The sequence below is a fragment of the Lithobates pipiens genome, unplaced genomic scaffold, assembly GCF_037356315.1.
Source record: "Lithobates pipiens isolate NorthernLeopardFrog02 unplaced genomic scaffold, aLitPip1_a1.2 Scaffold_8, whole genome shotgun sequence".
NCBI lineage: Eukaryota > Metazoa > Chordata > Amphibia > Anura > Ranidae > Lithobates > Lithobates pipiens.
The window spans coordinates 24,699,714-24,709,404 of record NW_027507903.1 but is presented as its reverse complement, the minus strand read 5'-3'; the positions used below and the strand labels follow the sequence as shown (position 1 = coordinate 24,709,404).

The 9,691-nt window shown below is 50.2% G+C and overlaps 1 pseudogene; it reads right to left on the bottom strand.

Moving 5' to 3' along the window:
• Positions 1–5,420: 5,420 nt before the first annotated feature.
• LOC143963447 (small ribosomal subunit protein eS24-like) lies at positions 5,421–8,884 on the bottom strand (annotated as a pseudogene).
• Positions 8,885–9,691: the final 807 nt, after the last annotated feature.

The following is a 9,691-nucleotide window of genomic DNA, read 5'->3' as shown; positions in this document are numbered from 1 at the left end:
CCCTGTCTCTATTGTAGGGGTTTGCCACACAGGCGTTAACTCACCGCACAGAACAGATCTCAGACTCCCCAGTCTATACACACAAAACTGGTTCCAGGATGGAGCATCTCCCTATGCATGCTGGGGTTTTTTGTAGAGGCCTTAATGAGCCCACTTAATTCAGCTGGGCTCATTAACTCTTCCCCTCTAATTGTAAAAGTCTGCATAAAGCCTGAATCTAGGACACACATATTTACCATCCTGGATACAACCAGGTGACTTTACCTGCCTGCTGCCACAATATATATATATATATATATATATATATATATATATATATATAATAGAGAGAGGAGAGAGAGAGAGAGAGAGAGAGAGAGAGAGAGATAAAGATATAGCTAATCAGCAGGGGAATGCTAGGTATGCTAAAGTTGTAGATCCCTTGACAATCCAGGTTACTGTATGTTGTCTGCATGCAGTGTCCATGTGTCGTATGTTACTGACAGGCAGAGGAGGCTTTGGGCATGACCCCGCTCACCAGATCCTGGAGACGGCTGGCACTCTTACAGGAATCGATGCAATTTCTGTACACCACACAACAGTCAGATGTGAATTCAGCGGCCTCAGCTGTCACCCGCTGCGCTGTTTCCCTTTCACCAGCAAGGGGCACAGGGGGGTCTTCAGAGAAAAGATCCATGGCAGGTCCTCTTGGGCAGGAACAGCACTGGCTCCTGGCACCGCAGTAGGCCGCAATTTCCACAGCTGGGCAGCGAGACTGGTGCTCACATAATGTATGAACGGAATATCCAGTTATGTGGATGCAAATGTCAGAGGTCAGAGAAGAATGGGCAGACCCAGGCCAATAAGGCTACTAGATGGCTGTATGGTCAGTTCCTAAAGCTCAGTCTCTCTAGCAGCAGATAGTAAATGTTCACAGCAGCAGCTCACCAGTCCCAGTGATATTGCAACTCACTATCTGGTCACTCACAGCGATTATTCCATTCTCTGCTCCGCAAACAGGTGGCTTGGCACCCCCAAATCAGTGCTCTGGATTTTGCTCTGGCCACCGGCATGCAGCAGTTATAGTGCACACTGAACAGCAATGTACACTCTATGGCAGTGGTCTCCAAACTGTGGCCCTTGGGCCCGGATTTGGCCCTAGGGGCACTTTTCCTCCCACTGACACCAGCATTGGAGGCATAATTCTTGCCACTGACACCGACAACAGAGTTCTATTCCTCTCACTGACTCCAGTAATGGGGTACTATTCTTCCCCCTCACACAAACGAGGGGAAATGGGGAACTAATAATTACCCTAATTCCAAAGATGGGACATTGTTTACTCCCACTGACACCGGGACATTTTCTATCCCCACTGGCCACAGTCCAACCTCCTCTGACACCAACAATGGGGCACTATTCCTTCCCCTTACACCAACAATGGGGCATCATTTCTTCCACTGACACCAACGATGTGGCATAATTCCTTCCACTGACGCCAACTATTTATCTCCTTAATAACAAATATTGGGCATTGTTTAGTCCCATTAGGCACGGCCCGGCCCCCCTAAAATCTGAACAACAGTTAACTGGACATTTCTTTAGAAAGTTTGGAGACCCCTGCTCTACAGTCTCCCTCATGGCAAAAGGAAGCTATTCAAACTCAGTGGTGGCTGGTGTGTCTTTTTTTTGGGCGGGGGGGGGGGCAGCAAACAATCCACCCAAGGATACCGCTCGTCCGGTCATTTAGGTGAAAGATGGCAACCACACCCCACTCCCCCCAGGGTCGGTCAGCCGGCTGGGTCACCCTCCCCCCCCCCAGGTTGGTCAGTCAGTAGTCAGGCCCTGCATTTACCCCATCTTGTGGGCTGCAGGCGACTGCACCCTTGCTTCCCCTGTATCTCCTCCCTCTCCCTCCTGGTGGCCAATCTGATCAGATCTTCTTTCGGCCAATTCAGTGATGCATTTCAGGACCTGCTTCCTGATTGGCCAGGAGGAGAATCAGTGTTTCAATAGCAAATATTCATTTGCTACTGTCACACAATGGGATGGTCTCTGCGCCCCAAGTTCACCCTTTTTTGAAGCCTATTAGAGCTTCAGTCTAATCACATGCTTCAAAAAAATAACGAAAAACACTAATTGGAATCCATGCATCCGGCATCCTGCATTTATATCAGGGGGCATGCATGGATAAGGGACGCCGCCCATGCGCCCCCTATGGACCGACCGCCACTGTTCAAATTGCATCCTGAGAAATACAGCTCTTTTCTCCACCTATCACTGTCTCCCTCTGGGAACTGTAGTCCAGTGGCCAATTATAGTCTATAGCAGTGATGGCAAAGCTTGGCACCCCAGGTGTTTTGTAACTACATTTCCCATGATGCTCATGCAGTCTGCAGTTTAGTGGACCATCATGGGAAATTTAATTCCAAAACACCTGGGGTGCCAAGGTTCACCATCACTTTTCTATAGCATGACTCACTTCTTAAACTTCAATTCCCACATTCCATTGTGACCATCATATATGTCTCTTTTTTAGGTTTGTGTGCTGCTCTCCCTACTGATTGTAGGCAGGCAATGTACATGTAGCACTAACCCCCGAAGGAGCTGCTGGTTTGATTGGGCTTACCTCTGCCGTCTTCACCTCGATTTGCACGTCCAGGGGTTCCCGTGGTAGATAGCCCAGAAACTTTAGAGACTGACGACAGAACCACTTAAAGGGATTTTTATTTGCAAAAACGTAGTTAATGAACAGTCTCTCACTATAGGATCAGAGGGTTAGGAGGAAAGTTCAGGTACTCTTAGCCCTTGTACACACGATCGGAGATTCTGACGGAATGTGTCCGATCGGAGCGTTTTGTCGGACATTCCGACTGTGTGTGGTCTGCATCAGACTGTTCAGTCGGAATATCCGTCGGACCAAATTTTCCAACATGCCGGAAATATTTTCCGACAAAATGCTCCGATCGGACATACTCCGATCATGTGTAGAGAATTTCGATCGGACAAAGTGCCACGCATGCTCAGATCAAATTCCTACATCAAAGCTATTGGCTACTAGCCTGAACGTAGTCCCATCGTAACAAATTACGTCATCACGTTCTGAAAGATTGGATTTTCCAACAACTTTGTCCGACCGTGTGTATGCAACAGTTTCGGACAAGATCCGTCGGACAAAATCCGCCGGACAAAATCCGACGGATTTGGTTGTCGGAATCTCCGACGGTGTGTACAAGGGCTTAGTGTCAAAGTCAATAATAAAGGACTTACTAACTTTGACTGAATCCAGAGAATAGCCATTCACAGCTGGATGTTCACTCTAGATGGATAGTCCCTCTCTCACAAGGCCTAGCAGCCAACAGGGTGCTTAAATCAGGAACAAGTCTCTGCCACAGACTTTGTTTTACAACATGTAGGAATAAGTCTCTGCCACAGACTTTGTTGTAGAACATGAACAAGGAAACTTGAATACTTGTAGAACGCTCGTGTGGTACCAGTATCTTTCAGCCTGTTCGGCGATACCCACGAAATTGGATTCCCTTCAGCCCTACCAGGCTCTTGCTAAGAAGCCAACCCATACGTGGCCTTCTTTTGAAGAGTCCTCCCCTGGATGGCTACGAACTTGCTGGGCCTCTCCACAACCGTAGACGGCACTGGACCACCTCCGAATCCTTTCCTTAGTTTCCCTGCCTCGGGCTGGCCAGCCCCGAGACATAAAGTCGGGTGGATACGCACCCAAGGCCATAGCCTTCCTGGGGGCTAGTCAGGAGGACCAGGACCATGGAGTCAGAACATACTTCTGGACCGGAACCCCCGGAACCACGTGACATCCGCATCTTAAGTACCCTCTCCCAGAAAGCACAGCAAGAGTGACACTGCCACTGGCCTGGCTCCCTGAGAAAGTATCCTTAAAGCACCCGGACAGACTGTGCTTCCATGCCTATCAGAAGAGACAGTGCCCCCTATGGCTAGGCTGCACACCCCATAGTCCAGTCAGACTTATGCTGAGGTCAAAATTTAGAATAATTATACCCAAACCAAACTGCAGATCAGGTGTAACATTAAATTTCAAAAACATAGCGCGTGCTCTTCAGGAGTCGGTGCTACATACAGTCTGTAAGGTTTAGTGAGAGCATAAAGAGCAGCTGCAGCACAGTGTTTTTTTTACTCTTATTTCTTAGCCAAGCCCAACGGAATCCTGGATAACAGTAAAAACCTGGCAGAGGTTCTATTCAATTCTCTCTCTATCCAAAAGTTGACAAACGTTTTTGCTGGGCATAGTATTTTAACTTCTTAGGTTTTAGCAGAACAAAGAAAAAAATTCTCTCTGCGGTAGTCCTTTTAACAAAAAGCGATAGCTGGTAAGACAATGATTCATAAAGCGCAGAGAAAGGTTAACATGATCATTACAGTAACAATTGGCTGTGATTTCACGGGGGCCATAGCTGAGTGGGTGTGTGTTAACCCTAAGCAGAGTCGGATGAATCACATCTGGTGATGTATGTGGACGGCATGACACCGGGAAAGGGCTGATTCTCTACCAGCGAGCTGGCTTACAAGATCAGTGGCTCAGAGGAAAGATCATTCATCATCAAATGATGAGGCAGAGATTTAAGTCCCACACCTAAACTGGTTCAGTAATATGCAGGGCTGGGAGAAGATAAAAAAAAAAAAACATTTTGTCTGAAATTTGGAAAAGCAGGAGATTGTAAATTTTGACCTTTTGCTTCTCAGCACATTACTGTCTACTCTAGTCCCAGGATTCGCCAGTTGTCAAAACTATTCATCACTTTTTAGCACACAGAAACTTCACTTTCCCCAGCTTGCCTTGAAGTTTATGTCCGCATCGCAGGCGGTAAACCTTGACATGGGTTACATTTTGTGCATCGTGTTGAAATGGGCTTTTTTCTTCTTAAAGGAATGGGGGAGAAATGCTTAAAATAATATTAAGCCCTCAGTTTAAGGTCCTGTTCACATCTCGTGATTTGGGATTGTGGGCAGAATCGATCTCATGATGCTAAATCGCTGCAGAATGCACAATGCACCTTTTGGGTGGTACCCCAAACGCCATGGGATTCTGCCTTGATTATTGCGCAGCAGTGTCGTATGGCAATCGTGGCGAACTGCGCTTTTAAAAAAAACGCATTAAGCTTGAAGCAGGAGCTTTTTTTCGAACAACAAACGCACATAGGACAACCCATTCAAGTGAATGGTGTCGGCAGGTGCAGGTTATTTTCCCCACTGCAGGTGGTGCTGCAGTCAAGAGGAACCTACTTCCTATCTGATTGGATGATGGCACCCCAGGTGACTTTGCAGCCATCGTGAGTCAGACAGAGTCAAATTTTTTATTTATTTATTTATTTATTTTTTAATTGTTGTTCATTTTTATTACAAGATCCTGGAATAAAGTACAATCTTCATATAGTTCATCTTGGGATCCTTTAGTCATTCTTATTACCAGCACCCAAGCTTGCTTTGGCTGTGCCCATGACTTTCTTCATTCTGTTCTTCTTCTCTTCACGCTGTTTTCTAGAAGTCTTTATCTTCTCATATAAGCCATGCCTGGCAAGTCTGAGTTTGGGCTAGTTTTCCTTTACATAGTCCAGGGAAAAGTATCTCATGACAAAACCAGTAGTTTTGCCGCCTCCAAAGTGAGTCCTAAAGCCAAATACAAAGATCACATCTGGGGTAGTCTCAGAGCCGATCCTAGGGTCACAGACGCCTGGGTGCAGAAATGTTTCTGGCGCCCCCACATGGGCGTGGTCATCTTACTAACTCCTCCCCTTTACAAATGTTTCTATGGCTTCAACTCAAACATAGAGATGCTCCCCTAAGAAGTCTTTATTACCCTGGGATCCTCCCATGATCTTTTAACAATAAAGAGAATGAGTACATTAATGGGACCTGGAGGGGGGTCTCTCTAATGCACACAGAGAGGGCTTCCACTAGAGAGTCTGTTAGAAAGAAACCCCAGACAAACTGCAGACATGATACAGGAGATGGTCAGAGACTGCAGACATACTACAAGAGATGGTCAGAGACTGCAGACATACTACAGGAGATGGTCAGCGACTGCAGACATAGTACAGGAGATGGTCAGAGACTGCAGATATGGTACAGGAGATGGTCAGCGACTGCAGACATAGTACAGGAGATGGTCAGAGACTGCAGACACGCTACAGGAGGTGGTCAGAGACTGCAGACACGCTACAGGAGATGGTCAGCGACTGCAGACATACTACAGGAGATGGTCAGCGACTGCAGACATACTACAAGAGATGGTTAGAGACTGCAGACATACTACAGGAGATGGTCAGCGACTGCAGACATACTACAAGAGATGGTTAGAGACTGCAGACATACTACAGGAGATGGTCAGAGACTGCAGACATAGTACAGGAGATGGTCAGAGACTGCAGACACGCTACAGGAGGTGGTCAGAGACTGCAGACATGGTACAGGAGATGGTCAGAGACTGCAGACATAGTACAGGAGGTGGTCAGAGACTGCAGACATGGTACAGGAGATGGTCAGAGTCTGCAGACATAGTACAGGAGGTGGTCAGAGACTGCAGACATGGTACAGGAGATGGTCAGAGACTGCAGACATGGTACAGGAGACGGTCAGAGACTGCAGACATAGTACAGGAGATGATCAGAGACTGCAGACACACTACAGGTGATGGTCAGAGACTGCAGTTCCTAAGGATAGAAGTAGATAATGGCCAACCAGCCCTCTCACCAGACCCGGCGATACAGCAACATCAGTTCTTCTGATTCGGAGTCAGCTCACTCTGGGTTGCCCATGGCGACTCCGCTGGGTGGTGCTCAGATCTGTATTCTGGCAATGACTCCATTCCTTTCTTCACTGGGGATGGCGCCAGGCTGTGCGGATTTCCTTCTGGTGGCACAGGGCAGCAGGGTTCTCTTTCTAATGGCGTCCCCTCAGCACTGTCCTCTCTTTGGAGTCATGGGTGCACTTCCCCGAAAGCTTTCCCAGGCTCCTGGCACTCTCTCTCTCTCTCCCTCTCCCCCAGCCTCTCTTATTCAGCTGAGCATGCTGTGTGGGTTGCAGTTTCCGGGTCACAATGGGGCCACCAGTCCTTGGGACTACATGTCCCACAATCCTCTTCTCTTCTCCCTTATTTATTGTATTTCCTCCCTGGCCAATATGAAGGAGGTAGAAGAAACATAGCGGGCAGCTGACCTGGCAAGTGCCGCTCACTAGTACAGCAGTGCGAGGAGGAGAGGGAGGGGGGCTTTTAGAGCCCGCATCTGCTCTCTTTCCACTTAGACATGGGCTCTCCAATATCCGGCTGCTTCGCTCTTCTCCTCTGAGAGGAGGAGGGAGGGGGATGGGCAGTAAACACAGAGAGCCCTCTTCCCATTGATAACAGGGACAGTGGTGGCACAGTCTCTCCTCCCCTAATCTGCTCCTGCATACCTCCCAACTTTTAAAGTTGAGAATGAGGGAATTCTGGGGAGAGAGTGACCTGCGGCACGCGCAGCTTATATCAAAGTGGCCATCAGAGCCCCCCCACAGCAGGTGTCCACCATTAGAGCCTCCCCCCACAGCAGGTGTCCCCCATCAGAGCCCCCCCACAGCAGGTGTCCCCGATCTGAGCCCCCCCACAGCAGGTGTCCCCCATCAGAGCCTACCCCCACAGCAGGTGTCCCCCATCAAAGCCCCCCCACAGCAGGTGACCCCCATCAGAGCCTCCCCCCACAGCAGGTGTCCCCCATCAGAGCCTCCCCCACAGCAGGTGTCCCCCATCAGAGCCCCCCCACAGCAGGTGTCCCTGATCAGAGCCCCCCCACAGCCGGTGTCCCTGATCAGAGCCTCCCCCCACAGCAGGTGTCCCCCATCAGAGCCTCCCCCCACAGCAGGTGTCCCCCATCAGAGCCTCCCCCCACAGCAGCAAGTGACCCCCATCAGAGCCCCCCACAGCAGGTGTCCCCCATCAGAGCCTCCCTCACAGCAGGTGTCCCCCATCAGAGCCCCCCACAGCAGGTGTCCCCCATCAGAGCCTCCCTCACAGCAGGTGTCCCCCATCAGAGCCCCCCCACAGCAGGTGTCCCCCATCAGAGCCTCCCCCCACAGCAGGTGTCCCCCATCAGAGCCTCCCCACAGCAGGTGACTCCCATCAGAGCCCCCCACAGCAGGTGTCCCCCATCAGAGCCTCCCTCACAGCAGGTGTCCCCCATTAGAGCCCCCCACAGCAGGTGTCCCCCATCAGAGCCTCCCCCACAGCAGGTGCCCCCCATCAGACCCCCCCCACAGCAGGTGTCCCCCATCAGAGCCTCCCCCCAGCAGGTGTCCCCCATCAGAGCCCCCCCACAGCAGGTGTCCCCCATCAGAGCCCCCCACAGCAGGTGTTCCCCATCAGAGCCTCCCCTCACAGCAGGTGTCCCTCATCAGAGCCCCCCCACAGCAGGTGTCCCCTATCAGAGCCCCCCCACAGCAGGTGCCTCCAACAGAGCCCCCTCCACAGCAGGTGTCCCCCATCAGACCCCCCCACAGTAGGTGTCCCCCATCATAGCCCCCGGCAGCAGGTGTCCCCCCATTAGAGCCCCCCCACAGCAGGTGTCCCCCATTAGAGTCTGTCCCCCATCAGAGACCCCCACAGCAGGTGTCCCCCCACAGCAGGTGTCCCCCATCAGGGCCCCACCACAGCTTTGGCTCCCCCACCTCTGTGGTGCCTGGGTGCGGAGCACCCCACGCACCCTGCCTAGGATCGGCCATGGGTAGTATTGTACATTTTGGCCAGCTTCTCCCGGATTTCAGTCTCTGGGACAGTGGCTTTTCTAGGATGAAGGACATCTATGACCATCTGCTTCCTCTGAAGCAGTCTGTTGGTCATAAACTTCCTAGTTCTAATAGTGACGCCGTTGTTCATCTTGCCACGGTCAGGGGTGAAGGAAAGAAAAAGCCAGACAGAGTCAACTTAAGAGCCCGGCTCTCGGGTTTGGTGTGCATTTTGCAAGTGGCTAGAGTAGGGCCAGGTCACCCCTCTGACAGGAGACAGTATGCAGAGTCAGGGAAAGGTTCTGGAGGAGTAGGGAACGTGCAGGGACCGTTCCAAATGCACGGGAAGCTTCATTCTTTGCCCAGGCAGGCTGCATTCCACTCCTAGTGGAAGACGCTGTTGGCACCTCTGAGTCTTCAATCTACTGTTCTATCGCTGTAACAACTTGTGAGTGTTGCCTTTCTGTTGGCCTGTTATGTATTGCTGGACTTCAGTTACAATATATTTTTGTTACTGCACCTAGACTCTGTGTGTTTTCTGGCCGCCACATCACGGTGCACCTACCCACAATGGCCTGCCATATGCGACACGCAGAATTGTGTGAAATTTGCGCTTTCAAAATGACTCCTTCCCGCTACTTGATAATGTGAATGGAGCCTTAGCTGGGGTTCACACCATCCCCGCGTGACTTCGGCACAACTTGCATGTAACTTCTTTAACCACTTCAGCTAAGGACCATTTTGCTGGCCAAAGACCAGACCACTTTTTGCGATTTGGCACTGCATCGCTTTAACTGACAATTGCGCGGTTATGCGACGTGGCTCCCAAACAAAATTGATGTCCTTTTTTTCTCACAAAGAGAGCTTTCTTTTGATGGTAATTGATCACCCCTGCGGTTTTTATTTTTTGCGCTAAAAACAAAAATAGAGCGTCAATTTTAAAAAAAACGCATTATTTTTTACTTTT